Source organism: Rosa rugosa, chromosome 6, assembly GCF_958449725.1.
Source record: "Rosa rugosa chromosome 6, drRosRugo1.1, whole genome shotgun sequence".
Lineage (NCBI taxonomy): Eukaryota > Viridiplantae > Streptophyta > Magnoliopsida > Rosales > Rosaceae > Rosa > Rosa rugosa.
In genome coordinates this window covers 21,979,727-21,999,032 of record NC_084825.1, presented here as the reverse complement: position 1 = coordinate 21,999,032, position 19,306 = coordinate 21,979,727, and the positions used below count along the sequence as shown (strand labels likewise).

General features: G+C 39.0%; 1 long non-coding RNA gene across 1 annotated transcript; it reads left to right on the top strand.

Annotated features, from left to right (window-relative positions):
- The first annotated feature begins 4,635 nt into the window (after positions 1–4,635).
- Positions 4,636–5,182, top strand: LOC133714697 (uncharacterized). Its single transcript, XR_009848799.1, has 2 exons — positions 4,636–4,743; positions 4,817–5,182. It is a non-coding gene; the product is annotated as an uncharacterized LOC133714697 (long non-coding RNA).
- The last annotated feature ends 14,124 nt before the right edge of the window (positions 5,183–19,306 follow it).

The window sequence follows — 19,306 nt, the reverse complement described above, 5'->3', positions numbered from 1 at the left end:
GTGGACTTGGGTTCCTACGGTGCCCCGTTCACATGGAGAGGGCCTGGCATGCGAAGTCGGTTGGATCGAGCAGTAGTAGCATCCCTGACTTGGATTGATACATTCATGGAAGCTAGGGTTACCAACCTACCTCCTATCCATGGTGATCATGTTCCTATTCTGCTAGGGGTGTACTCCACGCCGGCTCAGGCTCCATGGCGGAGTTGTCGGAAGCAATTCCGGTTTGAGAGTTTCTGGGTGCAGCATGATGATTGTTTAGCAGCAGTCAACAATGGGTGGCAGGTCCCCGTTCAGGGCTTTCCGATGTTCAAGGTGGTGAAGAAAATTACGAATTCTAGGTTTGCCCTTAATGCCTGGCAGCGTACCAAATTTGGGAATAGAGGTAGGGAGATTGAGGTAATCCGTGGTAGACTGCAGCAGCTTCTTGAACTCCCTATTTCAGTTTCTAATCAAGATGAGAGCCTTAGTTTGTCTATTAAGTTGGACAAGTTACTGAATGCAGAGCATGCATACTGGAAGCAACACTCAAAAGTCACTTGGTTACAGGAAGGTGATAGAAATACAAAGTTTTTCCACAGGAAGGCTACCAATAGAAGGGCCAAGAATAGACTGACCGGGCTTTTCGATCAGCAAGGTGTTTGGCAATCATCAGAGAGTGGGATGGAGGGAGTTGTTTTGGAGTATTTTTCGAGAATGTTCCAAACTGCTAATATTGATTTCTCTCAGATGCAGTCCAAGGTTGAGTTGATTCAGCCAAAGGTCACAGCTGCTATGAATGCAGAGTTGTGTGCAGACTATACGGCGACAGAGATTAGGGAGGCTCTATTCCAAATGTACCCCACTAAAGCTCTGGGTCCAGGTGGCATGCTACCATTATTCTTTCAGCAGTATTGGGAAGTGATTGGTCATGATGTGGTTGAGGCTGTCCAGCATTTCTTGCATTCAGGATCACTTCTCGGTGCAATTAATTATACTCATATTTGTTTGATTCCAAAGGTTGCAAATCCGGTTCAAGTTTCTGATCTTCGGCCTATTGCACTATGCAATGTTCTATACAAAATATGCTCTAAGGCAGTAGCTAACAGGCTTAAGAGAATTCTATCCCATTTGATTTCCCCTTATCAGAGTGCTTTTATTCCTGGTCGGTTGATCACTGACAACACACTCATTGCCAATGAGGTGTCTCATCATATTCATACCTGTATGTCAGCCGCTGAGGGTGTCATGTCTTTGAAATTGGATATGAGTAAGGCGTATGATCGTATGGAGTGGTGTTTCTTGGAAGCTGTGTTGCTACGGTTTGGATTTGCTGAGTCTTGGGTCCGGATAATTATGCAGTGCGTGACCACGGTACGATATTCTTTTCTGATTAACGGCAAACCGAGGGGTTATCTTACTCCTACCAGAGGCTTGCGTCAGGGTGATCCATTATCACCATACTTGTTTCTTTTATGTGCTGAAGTCTTCTCTGCTCTATTGGAGAGGAAAGCTTCTCAAGGTTTACTACAGGGGGTGCAGATTGCCCCGGATGCACCGGTTGTCCATCATTTACTTTTTGCTGATGATAGTCTGCTTTTTGGGAAGGCGTCTATTGAGGAGTGTACTCATATAAAGGCTGTTTTGAGTGACTATGAACTTGCATCGGGTCAACAAGTGAATTTTTCAAAGAGTAGTGTGGTTTTTAGTAAGAAGGTGCCAGCAGAACTGCAGGTGCAATTAGCTTCTCTGTTGGGGGTTGTCATTGTTCCTAAGCATGACAAGTACTTAGGGCTACCAACCTATGTTGGTAGGAATAAAACTACCACTTTTTCGTACATCAAAGAAAGTCTCAGTAAGAAGCTTGAAGGCTGGCAAGGTAAACTTCTCAGCGGTGCAGGGAAGGATCTTCTAATCAGAGTAGTTGCACAAGCTCTACCTTCATATTCGATGAGTTGTTTTCTGCTTCCAAAAATTTTTTGTGCTTCGTTACACCAAATGTGTGCTAAGTTTTGGTGGGGTTGTAAGAACGAAAATCGTAAAATTCATTGGATGTCTTGGGAGCGACTCTGTCAACCAAAAGAGTCAGGAGGTATGGGTTTTAGGGATCTCTATGCCCATAATCTTGCTTTACTTGCGAAGCAAGGGTGGAGGTTAGTATGCTTTCCGAATTCTTTACTTGCTCGTTTATATAGAGCAAAATATTTTGCTACTGGTGATTTTTGGTCAGCTACCTTGAGTGGGTCTCCATCTTCTTGTTGGAGAGGCATTCTTGCAGCCCGGGCAGTGTTATTGAGTGGCATCAGATGGCAGGTTGGGGATGGGGCTACTATTCGCATCTGGGATGACCCTTGGTTGCCTAGACCTTCATCTTTCAGGCCTATTGTTCGGCCTATTGCTGGACCGAATTTTGTGAAGGATCTATTTGGGGACAATGGTGGCTGGAATAAGGAGTTGGTATTCAGTCTATTTGATGTGGCTGATGCTAATTTAATTCTGAGTATTCCTCTAAGTTGTAGACCTATACCGGATAGACTCATTTGGCACTATGATGGGAAAGGAATCTTTACTACACGGACTGCTTATCAACTAGCTTTTAGTCAGATGTACATGGGGGCTTCTTCTTCCTTCCCTAATGCTCACACATCTATTTGGAAGAAAATCTGGTCGGCTAATGTGTTGGGTAAGATCAAAGTTCATATCTGGAGGGTGGCATCTTTTATACTTCCTACAGTTTCTCAATTACGTGGTAAGCATGTTTTCCTTGAGAATGGCTGCTTCTTTTGTAATGATAGTGATGAATCCATTGAGCATGTCTGTCGGGATTGTTGGTTTGTTAGGGATGTGCTTTCTATGTTTGCGGAGCTTAGTGGTATTACCTCTACTCAACTTGTCCATTCTTCCATAATGGATTGGTTTGAGTTGTGTTTGGGGATGCTAAGTGGTGATCAATTTAATCTGCTGCTCACTTGCCTTTGGTTTTTATGGAAAGAACGCAATGGCAGGGTATGGGTTGGTAAAGGCATGACGCCGGCACAAATTGCAGGCCAAGTGCGTGCGCATATGTTGCTTGCACGTTCAGTGCGGTCACAAGCTAGCCAGGGACCCTCCAGGCCTCTCAAACCTTGGACTCCCCCTCCTATTGGATGGTTGAAAATTAACCTTGATGGTGGCTTTCATAAGAGCACCAATAAAGGTGGTATTGGGTTCATTGTAAGGGATCATTCAGGGATTGTTTTGGGAGGTATGTGTCGCACAATTGGCTACGCTGAGGCGCCTGATGTGGTTGAGGCCATGGCAGGCCGAGCAGCAGTTCAATACGCCATGGAGCATGGGATGGCTCCTGTGAGTTTTGAAACTGATTGCCTTAAACTGGTTAACTCACTACTTTCTGAGGATGTTGATCTCTCTGGTTTTGGTACTATAGTCGGGGATATTGTGTTTCTCAAAGACTCTATTCCTTGTTCATCTTTTGTTCACTGTTACAGAGATGCTAATTCAGTCGCCCATAGGCTAGCTAGTTTAGCTCTCAATTCTGATCTAGATCTTGTATGGCAGGGGCCTGTCCCTGTAGCTATCAGTAGCGTTGTTGCTACTCCATGTATGAACTAGTTCCTTATTCATATATAAAGTTGACGTCTTCCCCCTCAAAAAAAAAACTTTCTTATTTTTCTTTGAAAACTATGTAAAATTCAAGGTGTGATGGATATTTGATTCGGAAGTAAAAAGATGAAATATGTTATTTTGAGTAAGAAAATTTTGTTGAGCTTGCCTCGGAATTGAAAGTGAAATCGGGCCTTGGACCTAACTTTCTTCATTCTGACTAGAGGAAACAAATTTTCAGCTTAATAGTTGTTGGTTTGTTACCAACTACGATTGCCTAGGCGCAAAATCTCAAATACAAAATGTTTGGCGAAAGCACGCTGCCAACCACTTTTTTATCCAATCACCCTGTAGGAACATGGGTTGAAGAAGCACTATAGTTTCTCTTCGGTTCTAACCAACTAGAAAAAGTGTTTGCGCTTTACCGTATGATTTGTTACCATGAACTATTTTGTATCGAAAATGTGATAAATTATCATACATAAGTCTAGAAAATAAGACTTATGATTCACAAGTTTGTTGATTTGTTCACTGAACATCAGTGGCGGAATTCCGATTTCAATTTAAATATCCATCACACCTTGAATTTTACATAGTTTTCAAAGAAAAATAAGAAAGTTCATAAAAAACAAACAAATATTGAATAACAGAAAAGGAAAACTATTTTTCTTTATTTTCAAAGCCATACATCAAGCATGCATTAATATTCTCCTTTAAACGCACTTATTAATTTATATTTTATAGAATTCTATGAGATGCATAAGGCTATAAGGCTATTAATTAAGGAAAACTAGCCTTACTTTTCTGGATTTGCAAGACTTAATGGTGATCTCTCTTCCAATTAAACTTGAGCAACCGTTGTCTATAAATGATTAGGCTCGGGTTCAATTTTTTATTATATTCAGACATTTTGCAAAATGACACTGATTGCTTGATCATTGAATCGCAATTGTGTTCCCTAAAATATTGTAAAAGACGGTGTTTCGTTTATTCATATTCAGTGTATTACTACTATTACATAGCACATTGACCACTGCTGTGTTCACTCCAGGAATCGGGAGGTTTACTCTAGGAATACAATGTTAAGGATCCAATTACTTCATCTGCCTGTGTCGATGAGCACCTGAGCTTGGTGTCTGATCAGTCTAACTTTCCCGACAGCAGGTAAAGAAGTACAGAGCTAACAAAAACTGAATTTCTATATGATCACTTTCATATTAATCCAAAACTTTTCCAGGGTTGTTTGTGTATGTTCCAGCTCCGGAAGCATGGTTCTGATTCAGGTTAATTTGGATGCCACCGAAGGTGCAAGTCCAAGGAATTTCAATGTTGAGGAATTAGCAGGTCTCTACAGGAACAATGAGTTGTTCTATATAGATGATTTTTGTTGTAAATTATATTGCTTCTTGTTATCAATGTTTTAACAGTTGCATGAGCATCCTTAATCGTTCTCGCACCCAAGGTGACAACTGGGTTGCATTTGTTGATTTATGAAAATGCAAAAGCTTGTTTTTGGTCAATAGGAATCTTCATTTTTATTTTTTTTAAACGTTTAGGTGCAATTTGTTATCATATGAAATTATGACTCCTACAATTTATCTGACACGGCAAGAACTAGAAAAGCTTTCGGGTAGGAATATCCTTAAACGTGAGCTCCCCCCTCCATTGCCTCCAGCAAGATTACACTGCAGCTGCAGCTGCAGCAAATAATTCACTAAACCAAGGAGGTCCAATTTCTGGCAATATCTGAACCAAATTCAAAGCCTTACGAGTTTATTATATTTTCTTGTATGTGTTTCCAAAAGGCTACAATGCCTCACATGTGTTCATAATAGCACCAATTTGAGATCAGAATCCAAAGTAGTGAAGGATTGATTACCCGCAAGCATTTTAGGCATTAAACGTGTGCATTTGAAGGTTATGACTCGTGATTTAAATCACTCATAGTTGAAGCATGGGTGTGCAGAGTCCTAGAAGATGGTTTCCATATGAGGCTATATCAAGCCAAATTCAACATGGCATAAGCATCAATTAAGTCCCATATTACTAAGATGGTGGGAGGGAGGGAGGGAGGGAGGGAGAGAGAGATGACAAGCATATCCAAGTATTTTATAGAACCATACCATGGGAAGAAGGCAGCGCATTTCTAGGTACATGTTGTAATACCCGAAAAATTTAAATTAACGTCCGATGTCATTTTGGAAATGATTTTGTAGGCGTGGGCACGAATACGAAGCTTGAAGGAGTTGTGGAATTAGTTCGAACGATTTTATTTCGAAAACGAACGTTATTTAGGGGGTCTTAAAAAGTGACTTCTTATACGTACAGAATTTGGGAAAACTTTCTTCATGAAAGTTGTAGAGCTCGTCGATACGATCGCGTGCATATGCGGAACGCAAAAATCGGAGTTCGTATGAATTAGTTATGATTTTTTGAAAAAGCTTCCAATTTAGTATAAAGCTTCCATTTTTGGAAATTTCCAAAAATAAAAACAAATTTTTCCAAAATTGGAAAATCTGCTGCGATTTTAGTTCCCCGCCGGAAATCGCCTCCAAAACTTCGATCGACGATTTCTTCCTCCTCCGGCCACCGATCCTCACCAAACTTCTTCCATTGGCTTCGTATGGTCCTTGCGCACCTGTCTGTGGCAGCCTTGCACGGCGGCGCGGCCTGTAGCGGCGGCGGCAAGCCCGGTCCGATTTAAGCTCGATTTTGGTCAACGCCGGTTTTCTCCTAGCTCCGGCCACCAAAACTTCCGATCCTTGGCTCCATGAACTCCCCTCAACCTGCTGATCATCATACTAGGAGGATTGTACCTAGAGTGACCGGTTTCACGTTCGTCGGAGCTCGGTAAGTTTTCAATCCGAAACGAAAATCTTTCGATCGGTATATCTCGAGCTACAGACCATATTTTTCTGTGATTCTTGAACCAGTGAGTTCTTCTTGAGTTTCTTAACAACTCTTCAGAAGGAATCGAAGCCTTAAATTGACGTTTTTACGTCGAATTGGAGCTCGCCGTTTTCTGCAGTTTCTCGCCGGTTTCTGGAAAATTTCGGCCACCTTCATACTGTTCAAGGTAATTTTCGACCCCTTCCGGTCATTTTCAGACTTCGTGCTAGTTATGAAAGTTGTTAAGCATGATGAGAGGAAGAAGAGCAGCCCGGCCCCGACACCATTGGTGGTGGTCGGCGGCGGCTCTGCCACTAACTCCGGCGGCCCTTTCTGGCCACCTCCGGGGATCAAAAATATGGTTTCTGTACATTTTCAGATTCTATATTTCAATACGATCATTTCGATATATTATACGCAATTTTTGGATATCGTATGATTAAGTTATGAATTTTTAAGTTTAGATCGATTTCGATCGTTAGATTTGTGATCTGTGAAGTTAGGACCGTCAGATGGACTTGTAGTTTTGATATGATGATCTTATGACTGTCCCAGTGGCTTTGTGTGGTCATGGGCGAAGATCCGACCGTTGGATCTTCGTATAAATGCAAAACAGTGATTAGGAAGGCGATCCGTGAGGATCCGACCGTTGGATCATCATTTAATTTCAATCTGACCGTTGGATTGTCGTTTGATTATGTTTTTGAGTTATTGGCTAAGTTAAGGTCATGTTTGATTAGGTGATCGACGGTTTGATTTGGCGGACGATTCGTGAAATTGTATTTTGAGCTGTTAAGAAGACGCAACGGGAATTTAGAGGTGAGTAAACCTCACGTGGTTCATATTACGAACCGAATAAATTTAATTACCTTATTTTGTCGTAATTGCGTGAAAATATTTATGGAATAAATATTTGTTTTAAAATCATATGGACTTGATCAACTACGGTCCATGGGTAAGTAAAATGATTTTTACTATACAAATGAATTTCTCAGTTTTATTGCATGTGAACTATAGTTGGTATTAGTGATTATCCCTGAGCGGATAATTACGTATATATATATTTACGTGATTATATGTGAATGGTGTGACATTGAAGAGTGTGGAATTGGGATGATTAAATTATTATGAATTGACATGTGACTTACCATATTTATATGTGATGAACATGATTGATGAGTTCTTGTTAATATTCATGATTTACATTGGGGGATGTATAGAGTTAGAGAATGTAGGGTTCTGAGGATGAGGTGTCCGAAGTTCGACGGTTAAGGATAACCGGAGTGTTTGTGTGCTGAGGACGGGGATGTCCAAGGTGCGAAGGTTTATTATTAACCGAAGTTGTGTGCTGAGGACGGGGATGTCCAAAGCGCGACGGTTTATTATTAACCGAAGTATATGGTGCTGAGGACGGGGATGTCCAAAGCGCGACGGTTATAGTGTTAACCGAAGTATTTTTGCCGTTGCTTGACCCTAGGCCAAGGTGTCAGAGGTAACGAGGCAGTTAGAGCTCTAACGTGTTATGGGATGGGACCAAAGTGGTGATAGTGTTGTGAGATAGTACCAAAGTGGTGATAGTGTTGTGTGATAGGACCAAAGTGGTGATATTGAATTGGTTTGACGTTTGCGTCGTGGATGTTGAGATTGTTGGTTGTGTTGTTGAGTTATAAGAATTGTAATTTAATAAATCAACAGTTCTTTCTTTTTACTCATACGGGCTGTCAAAAGCTTACCGGGTTTTGTGTTGTTGCAATCCCGGTACACTATTCAAACGGTGTAGCGGATAACCCTGCAGGTCAGGAGAACCAGGACGGTGATCGGGCTGCTTAGAGTAGTGTTATGTGAATTACAACATTATATTGTGAGGTTTGTTATGCTCATTTACAGCTTTACAATTTTACTTTGTAAGAGTGAATTGTAATAATTAACTCAAGGTTTTCGAGTTTTTGTGTTGAGTGGCGAGTGGTGTGTTTGTTTCTGAGAAAAAAATTCAGAACGTTATTTGTATTAATTGTTTATTCATGTTTCGGATTTGAATTGGTTATTCAAAATTCGGGGCGTGACACATGTATATAAAATGCAGTCAACTCCAGCCCTACTACACACTAAATAATATGAAGATCAAACCAGTTCTTGTATGGCGGAGCGGGCAAACACTTTTACACTACGAACTAATACTACAACCATATATAGGCAGCCGGCAGTAGCCACGCCAATATATAATCCATCTATCTATAAATCCAATCATTCTATTATATAATATGGCGGAAAGGTTGAATGTGGCTCGACTGCTCAAGTCAGTGAGGCTTCTCCAAGTCCTCAATGTTGGTAGGGCGGTACAAGGCCTTCTCCTCCAGCACTAATGTCTCGTTACCATTCACAGCTCCAGACTCTCCAGCTGGGGTGGAATTCTGCGCAGTCTCAGGTCGAAATACCCCATTTCGAGGTTTGGAGTCTAGTACTTCTCAGGTTGAGTAAGGATCACAGTGGACAAAGCTGGGGCAAATTTGTTCATCAGGGTTCTTATCGTACACTGAAGTGTGAGCAGCCCTCCTGGATGTACATAATGCATGCTGAGTTAAGATCATTAACATAACCACATATCCTAACATGTAACTGTACTTATACTATGGTAGAGAAACTGAAATACCAACTCCAGTATTCGGTATTGTCGTTGCAAGGTTTTGCCGATAAAAATAACATTCATTAGGTTTGCTATTCTGAGTCTAGTTGGTATCACACCCTACATCTCATTACTCAATCATTTACTGAACTTTCTTTTATCACAGATTAAAATCAAATCACTATGCGAATACAAGATGGATTAAGAATCAGACCAAAATGAGATGTCAATGAAAACGGCTAACATTTCTATATGAGTGCTGTTCCTTACCAATTAAAAACAAAAGAAAAAAAAAGATAATATGGGATACATGTAAAACATTCAGGAAGATACAAACATAACTTGAAACAAAGAAGTCTAGCCAACCGTGTATGAGAAATACTCTTTGTATGCCATCCCTTCCCATCAACCATGTGGATAAGTTAAGTCTTACCTTCCACTAAATGGAAAAATAATAATAATAATAATAAATAAATAAATAAATAAAGATGAGTAGATGGTGCCATCCTCCCTAATCCTTTTCATCTTTTGAAAGGATAGTTATGTGATTATGTCCCACTATCTTTGTCCTCGTTACTTGCTTACCTTTTCCCTAAAGTTGGGCATCAGTTTCATAATTGAGATTCCCTACTTCCTAAGCCAGGGTGAGAAGTTGAGAACTGTTTAAGCTGGGTAGGTGCTACATGACAACCATGTGGCTTAGGCTGGTTAGGTGTCAAAATGAGATATATATTCATGGCGACATGGCATCGAACACAAGGGGATTATGGTCACATGACCAACATGTGTTCTTTTGAAGATTACGACTACCAAACGACCCAGCAAAAACAAATATACATCATACATATGTTGTTTCCAAATATCAAAAGTTAATTCACTGACAACGAAAAAAAATAATAATAAAATTTATGGTCAAAATAAACGACTTTCCAGTTATAGTAGTAAGTAGGCGACAAAAATGAGATGGTGAAGGCCCAACATTTTTGTTAAATTTTAGGGAGAATATCACAAATAGTCATTCAACTTTAACTTGTTCGACACTTTAGTCACTGACTTTTCAAATATATCACTTTAGTCACTCAAGTTTAGCTCCGTCATTCACTTTAGTCACTGCCGTTAAATTTTCTGTTACCCACTGTTAATATTAAGGGTAATTTGGTCCGATCACCCAAAAAAAACTGTTTATTTACTTCTTCCTTTATTTCTTATTTTTTTGTTGAACAAATGTACGTTCAGACCTCTTTCTATTTTAGAGTTTCAGAATGCATTACAATACATCAAGAATGCTCGAGTTTGAAGCTCTGCCTTATAATACCATTTCTCATATTCTAATCCATGTTTGGATATTCGGATTTCCTAATGTTGGGATATCTCCCTCTGATCTTCTTCTCCATTACTAGACTAGCAGAATGAGATACAAGCTTCTGAAAGATGCATCATTCATCAAGAAATTCAAATCGTGGTATGATACCAAATTTAAGATAATTTTTTTAATATAAAAATTGTAATTGGTCTAAGTTAACTCTTGACCTTTATTTGGATGTTTCATTAGTAGAAGGTTCATATCTTTATGCTGGACATGAGATAGTATTTACTCTTATATTTCTCTCCTTCTGATAGCATTGGTATTCTCACCCTATTAACTACTTTTTTCACCCTACAAGTTTTTGATTATTAAAATAGTAAAATACACTAATATAAAGTTATAATAAAGAATAAAATGTTATTATAAAAATATAATTTATTTTTCATATTACACCCTACACAAGTACTTAAACTTGATTATTAATCTTTTCATATTTATGGTTAAAGTCCTCTTTTGAATTGGACTACAATGGAATAGCGGATGCCCAACCCAAGACATGAGGAGGCTCGCTATGGTATTATTTAGGCCCAGTTTGGCATTGCTTTTGGAACCTGATTTTGGTTCAAAAGTGCTTCTGGTGCTCACTGCTCAATGAGGCTGTTTGGTAAACTCCAAAATTTTAGCTTCTGGGCAGAAGTGCTGCTGCCCACAGTAGGAAATCAAAAGCTACTTTCAGTAGCTTTTCAAAATGGCTTTTGCGGAACCGAGCTGAAAAACACGGAGTTATTAATGAAGTTGACTGAATAGCCTTATTTGTCCTCGTCCTTTTTTTAAATATACATTGAACATTGATTACCCAATTTTTTCTCCTCTTCGACAATTCGAACAGAGACGACCCAAAATTCTTGGCTCTTCACTAATCTTCACGAACACTGGAAATTAACCAACGATAAATATCAATAGTGATACATTAAGGTCGGAACCAGACCAAGCAAACCAAGCCGCCACCCTGCACAGTGGCCTCGGCAGTGGCCGAATTCTACCCAAAATGTTAATCATCATAAACTCAACTATAGTCGAAATCAAGTAGATCAATAGGTAGAGCGTGAAGAGGAGATCCACTTTCGTACCTCATGCATTGCCGATGATCGCTGGAGTTGCCGGAAAACGCCCTGGAAATGCTGGAGCTTCTTGGTTTCGAATCGCCTTCATCGGAGCTCGTTGGTGAAGACCCAAGCCACAGGCTTGGTCGCGACGACGATGCGGTCCGAACAAAGGTATTCCGACGCTTGGTGATGGCCGGAATTGGAAGTGAGGATCAGGTCCTGTCGCGGATACCCGAGACGGGTCTCAAGTTCTGAAATTTTCTGGAGGTTTCTGGATCGTTGATCTGATCTCGACTGTTATACACTTGAAAGTGACGGGCCAGATTAAATGGTGATTGAAATCTACGGCCCAGATCGCACCGCCAATTTTCTTTGTTTAAAATGAATTTCCTTATTTCCAAACTTCCGAAATATGAAATAAATAGCTCTGACGTCCGAAAATTTCACGAAAATTACCACGGACTCATCATAACGTGTACTTTATTATCGATTTACCAAATTGAAGATTTCATTTACTTAAAAATTTTGAAATTACTCCCGAGCACTCTTAATAATTATCGAGAGCACAAATTTATATCTCGAATAATTATAACTTAAATCCTTAAATTTTCACGGGCTCAACCACAAAAGCTAAAATTTAACCGATATTACAAGAAACCTAAAATTGCTTATATAATTTCTATAATTAATATACATATTGAAATAAAAGTGATGCATTGTTAATTTGAACTAGTGTACAAGAACAATACCGGAGACAAATTTTAATTTGGTACAGATACATAATCATAAAACAAATTATGTATTTTAGTAGCATATTTAGCATTTATGGCCATTTTGATAATTACACCCAGCTACAACACTTTTTACTTGCAACTTACCAAACACCTAAAAATTGCTTTTCGTTCTCACAACACTTTTGAAAACAGTTACCAAACACTCAACTGCTTCTTCTCACAGCAATTTCAAAAGTGCTTCATCTCGATCACAGCAAAAGTAAAAGTGCTTATTCTCATAGCACAACAATCCCAAACTGGTCCTTAATGTGAATTGGCTTGCTGCTACGGTCGGCGCACAATAGACTTTTCCTCAAGGGTTAATTCCTGTTTACCCAGAAATCACATGTATTGTGCCCACTTGCACCAACAAGTTTGTATTGTGCCCATTTACACAAATCTTAGAGGAAAAGACCTATAGGGGTAGTCTTTTCTAAACTAGTGCCTAATATGTCCTATGCTGACTTTTGGGTTTAACCTTTGCTTTTTCCCTTAAAAAAAAATGTTCACACTTTTGAGAAAAACAAAACTAGCCTTCAACATGCCCAAGTTTTTCACCTAACGGTTACTTTAACAGGCGGAATCACTGCTGCTTGTTTCTATCTTAAGATGAGTCAATTTTTTCTAAGAAATAGAAAGTCTAAGCCTAAAATAGTACAGGAATAAGGCAGACGTAGATTAAATACTAAAACATTGAACTTAAGATAATGACAAGGTGGATGAGAAATCTGAAATTATTTATTCAAACATAATTTACAGACTAAAATTCAGAGCCTCATTCTCAAGTAAACAGCTAAGAAGCTGTTTAGCTATCCATAAGAATGATTTACAAATACTTACTTGAAAAGGAAATGCTCCACTTAAACAGAAAAGAAGGAGCACACTGCTACCTCTTGAGAGAAGACTCTTCTGCTCAATTTTCCTGATCTAGAGATTTTTTAGATGTGAGGATTTTTCGATGCCTTACAACTGAAACACAAAGCTCCTTATATAGGGAGCGGACCTCAAACCAAAATGCAAAACATAAAAATGTACAGAACAACTCCGTGATTTTCTGCTTTCCTGAGTGTTCCTGATGATGGAGGTCGGACAAGGGAAAAACAGATTCCTTTAGGTGAAATGTTTTTCACCTTTCTTTTTGAAAAGCAAAAGCATCTTTTGGGAAAAGTCCAAAAGTACTTTCAGTGCTTTCTACACCTGCTGCTTCACATGTTCTCGTATGTTTCTGAATAGTGACCAAGGACAAATGAGTTGTTATCTGCCTGGGTCATACGAGCAGTTGTTGCATTGTCTTCAACATCTGTATCAACATACATCTTGTAGTGGTTGTCTGTTTCAAGCTTTTTCACCCATTGTAAGCATGCCAGTGTCAAATCTATCTCCTTTCTTGTGAGAGATAGGAAAAGGTCACTGCTGACTACGTCAGGATGATCGTAAGCAGTGATTATTGTTTTTTCTCCTGCTGCCAGGAAAGTATTCTTTGTATCCTCAGAGAAGATCTTCTTGATATACTCTAAGGTCATGGCCTTCATCCATGGAATGCTTGAGTTTGGCTGGCCATTGTATCCAACACAGGCGGGCTGAAGATATCTTCTTTGAATAATTCTCACATAATGATATGGAGAAATGTACTCAACTTCACCATTTATCTTCTGTATCCATTCTGGTGGAGTGGATCTGAACTTCAGTCGCAATATGCAGTCATTTGTTCTGACATTTTTGACTGTGTTGACAATGATAGGGGGCAGGCCCTTGAGATCATCATTTGTTTTGGTCCATAGATTATGGACAAAACCATTTTCAACAAGCCAAAGCTTGTGTTCTTGAGGATGTTCACTCTGAACATTGACCAAGTATCTTCCAACATAAGGTCCAGCAATTATGAAGAGAGTTGGAGGAATACAGACCTCAGAATTATGACTTCCTATCAGATTATGGAATTCGAACCAATCTGATTCTTTTAGTGCAATGATAGGAACTCTAGCACTTTCTGGATCTTCAAGGAAGTGAATTTTTTCATTTCGAACAGCACTCTGCTGTGTATGGACTTCTTCAAACTGTGGTCTAGCATTTTCATAGAGTTCTTCAGCTAGTGCGAAGAGAGCTGGGAACATCATACCACTGCTTCTTTCTTGAAAGGCAAATAAGAGATTATCCAAGATAGCTTTCTGGTGGTACGCTAGCCTCCTGCCAGTTCTGAACACAGGAGCATCAAATGTTTGAAGTTCATAATTAAAAACATTTATTACTCCAGTTGGAGTAGGTTTGCTTTTTGGCAAAGCAACAGCCTTCAACAGTCTTGATGAGCCTTTACCGTCTGCCGTTTGAGACGGGCTAGCCAATCCTTTGCCCTGGGATTGATTAGTTGTAGCTAGTCCTTTTGGATCTAGCAGGAATCTTTTGAGGATTTTTTCTTTAGGATCCTCAGCAGGTTCATGTTCTTTCCCAGTTCTTCTACTTTTGGGATTGCGACCTTCGTCGTCATCTTTTCGGCTGAACATTGCCAATTCTCTGGTTAGGGCGTCTGGAAGATAGTTCTTGTTACCTGCAATTAATTCAACATTATAATCATATTGGTTAAGAAATAATTGCCAATTTGCTAATCTTCCTCTATCAGCAGCTTTATCAAGTTTGAAATTTTTAAAATTCTTTACTCTGGCACAATTGGTGCGTACAGTAAAGGGTTTTCCAAGAAAAGCTGGAGAATTTAAAATCATTTTCTTGACAGCCAAGATTTCTTTTTCCCCTGTGGGATAATTTAGTTCTGCAGGGCTGAACTTGCTGCTACAAAATTTACAGATCTTTTCAATGTTAGTTCTAGGTGTTTTTGCCAGAACAACACCGGACCAGTAATTATCACTCGCATCTGTTTGGAGGATAATTTCATCATTTTCCTCTGGTTGTTGTAGAGGAGGGAGATTTTTGCAGAGATTTTTTATCTGCTTCACAATTTTCTCATCATTTTCAGTGAAGTTCCATTTTCTCTTGGAACTTGTTTTAGGAGATAACATTGCTGTTAGTCCTGAGATTTTGGGAATGAAATCTCTCCCATAATTGATAACTCCTAAGAATCTTTGTAGACTCTTGGCATCAGGAATTCTATCTGGGAACTTCCAGATTTTCTCAAGAATGTGGGGTTGGAGTTTTATTACTCAATTCTTGATGTTTACATTCCTAGGAAATCAACTTCATCGAGGATAAAGAAGATTTTCTTTTCTCATAGGATAATTCCATGCTGAACTATCAGCTTGACAACCTCGTGGAGGTGTTTCATGTGTTCTTCTCTGTTTTTGGAGAAGACAAGGATGTCATCGATATAGACGACGCAGAATTCAGCCACTTGTTTGAAGATGTTGTCCATGTTTCTTTGGAAGATTGAAGGGGCTTGTTTTAGACCAAAAGACATTACTAACCATTCGTAATGACCTTGTGGTGTTCCAAATGCAGTGAGAGGAATACTCTCACGATGCATCTTGACTTGCTAAAATCCCGACTTTGCATTGAATTTTGAAAATACTTTAACTCCTCTGAGCTGGTTGATCAGTACTCGTACTTGAGCAATTTGATAACCGTCTTTAACGGTCTTCTTGTTGACATCTCTATAGTCAATCACCATTCTAGCTTTTCCTCTGAGGTTTTCTGCATGATTTCTCATGTAGAATGCTGGAGCATGATGAGGGCTAGTGGAAGGTTGAATTAATCTCTTGTTCAGGAGATCTTCAATATCTTTTCTCAATTCTTTCTGATCTTCCTCTTTGTACTGAGGAATTGCTTTGACATGACAGATAGCACTCATGTCATGTAATCTTAATTCACAGACCACTGGGTCTTTTTCCCAAAACTTCTGAGGGTCTACATCGATATTCTGTTCGAGTAGTTTCTTGATTTTATCAAGAGTAGGAATTTTCTGAGACTCAAGCTTATTCTGAAAGTGCTTGAGGTTATGCTCATGGAGAAAACTAGCTTATTCATCTTCACTAGTTTCTTCTTCTTCTTCGTCAGAAGATTCTTCAACAAGTAATTCCTCTTGTTGTTTGATTTGGAGTATGGGTTCGAATTTGGGTTTGTAGGGGGTAAGATCACCACTATTCTGTTGCGATCTCTGATACTGAGTAGTAAAATTTGGACCTACTACACTTTTTGCCTGTGTAAGTCGGTCTGCCCAGAACACCCGTTCTCCTTTTCTGAAGGCTATTGCTTCTTCATCCTGGATGAATCTCTGTTGGAGAATAAAATCATTTCCCAACAAGAAATCTGATCCTTGGCCTTCAGATTGCCAAACATTGTGGATGATAAATGTTCTTCCACCAATGGTGATGTGAACATTTTTTGCTACTTTGTTCATTGTAAGGTGGCTTCCGTCAAAAGTGACACCAGTAGCTGTTCTTTTCTTATCTTCTTACCAGAGTTCTTCTGGAATTGCAAATCTCTTTGCAACAGTGAATCCTGATCCATTATCTACAAATGCATGTAGATGATATTTCTTGTGATCAGGGAATTTTAATCCAATCTCTATGTAGTTGCTGTATCTACTAGTAGAGACGATTTTCGACTGTTGAAGCTCATTTTCCTGAGCTTGTTCCTGTGGTATGAATGGTTTGCATTCTTCTGGAACAATTTCTGGTGGTTCAACCAGTTCTATATCTTCATTGATTTTTTCTTCATCGATTTTCGCTTCCTTTATTTTTGAGGAAGATGGTTCCATGATTTCTTGGAACAAAGGTTCTATTTCTTTTTCTTTTTGTTCAGAGAAATATTCTTCATATTCTTGTTCAACCAATTGGCTGATAAGGCCATGCTTGGTTTTTCTTCTTGCTTCAGCTATGAAGCATTCTTTGTGATAAGTCTTTTTTGACTCTTCACAAAACATAGGGAGTCCATTCTTTTCATGACATAGGCAGTAGTCACAAACGATAAGAAGACATTATTGCTTCTGTCTTGCTTTCTTCCCAGTTTTTTACTTTAAGAACATTCATCTGTCTGGATTCTAAGTATTCTACTTCAGAATCTGTTTCAGAATCAGATGATTCTTCTTCTTTTGACCAGGCAAAGTAAACTGACCTGTCATCTTCTTCATCACCAGAATAGGCTATTTCATAGCCCTTCATATTTGCTGTTTCTACTATAGACTCGTATTCGTTGAATAGAGCTTTAGTAGATCTTTTACCCTTTTCTGGGCATTCATTGGCATAGTGCCCTTCAGCTTTACATAACCAACATCTGCAAGCTTTCTTGCTTGGTTGTTTATGGTTGACTTGGTGATTCTTCTTTTTCTTGAAGAATTTCTTTTTAGGGTTTTTATCCTTTTGTTTCTTGAAATTGGAACTTTTCTTGAATTTCCAATCTCTTTTCTTATTACTCTTTTCGAATCTTCTAGAGTAATATTTTTCTTTTTTCTTTCTGTGGAACTTGGATTCATGACATCCCCAGTTGGTTGGCATATCCAGTATCCCATAACATAAATTTTCAACTCCTTTGAGTTGTTTCTTAGCCATCTTCGCTCTAAGATTGGCTTTGCATTGCTCTTTTAGTAATTGCCTGATTCTGTTGGCAATTCCTCCAACTGAAATCTTTCAATTGGTTTTTCAGCTATGCTTTCTCTCACAGCTGTTCTCCATGGTTCAGGGAGTTTTCTGTGCAACAGGTTGACTAGATCTGTATTCTCTAGTTCACCAATCGTACAGTAGTATTCTTGAAATTCATTCAAGTATTCTTCAAAATATCTCATGTCACAAATTTTGAGAGCATAGATATTTGATTTGGCAGTTTCTTTAGCCTTTTCACTCAGATTTGAGAGATCTCCACAGAACTGATCGTACAGGGGTACTGCAAAATCATACGGAGATTTCGAAGTTTTGATTTCTTCTAGCCAGTCTTTCCCTCTGGCAGTCTCTTTGAAAGAGAAGTAATACTTTTTTGCTACTCCGGTGAGAGTAGTTTCAAAGTACATCTGAAGATCTGGTGCTTCGAATTTTCCAAGGGTAAGAGCAGAGGCCATCATCAGGCTGTCTACCCATTGGTCAAGAGTTTTTCTCTTGTCTAGTGCTTTGTCTAGATCTAGCCAAATACCATAATTGGAAATTGGTACTCTGGGTATCTTGTCCTCTGGGACAAATATTTGAGAATTTCTTTCTCCATTTCTTCCTGTAGGGGCTTTTTGTATAGGGAGTTTCAGTTTTCCCTTTTCTCGAATGATGAAAGTTTTGGAATTGGAGCTTTCTTCTTCTTCCATTTCAATATCTTGATAGGGAAGGAGTTTTCTTTCCTTTCCTGGTTTGAAAATTTTCATTTCTTCGATTAGTTTTTCTAATCGTTCAGGATTTTCGCAAAATTCTGCTTCATCATAGAGATCATACAGCTTTTGTGCTCTAAGCATATTAACTGGTCTGTTCAGATCAGCTTCTAGTTCTTCTTCAGTGATTGGCTCTGTTGGTTCTTCAACAGAGAATTTGGTACCACTAACACTAGCTTCTCTAGTGCTGTAGCTTCTTCTAAGAAGATTTTTGTTTATCCTGACATTTTCAGGACAGACGTCAGTTTTTCTGTGATCGTCAAATTTTAGACTGATATCTCCAGTCTTTTTGCTTTCATAAATTGCCTCTTTGGCATTTTCTGCTGGTTTTTTCGGACCAGATAATTTCCATTCAATAAGAAAAGTTACTTCATTCCAAGTAACCTTGTGAATTTGTTGTGAATGGTTCTTCTGGCTGGTGAGGAATCCAGTAGTAAGACCTGTGATATTTGATATCCTTGTTTTAGGTTATACGGTGGTACTGATCAGTTTATAGTATATTCTGTATACTATAGCCAGTTCTTGCATATCCTTTTTCATAGATATGCCATCTGTCTTGACTCTCAGTCTGAGACAGTGGGCTGCATCTTTCAAGCTGGTTGAGAAATTTGGGAAGTAGTTGTAATATGCTACTTGGTTGCATAAAGATGCTTCAAGTGTTCCCAACAGACTAGCTTGAAAGTCTGTTAGTCTATTGTCTTGTAAGACACATAGAACTGAACAGTTTATGCCTTCTCG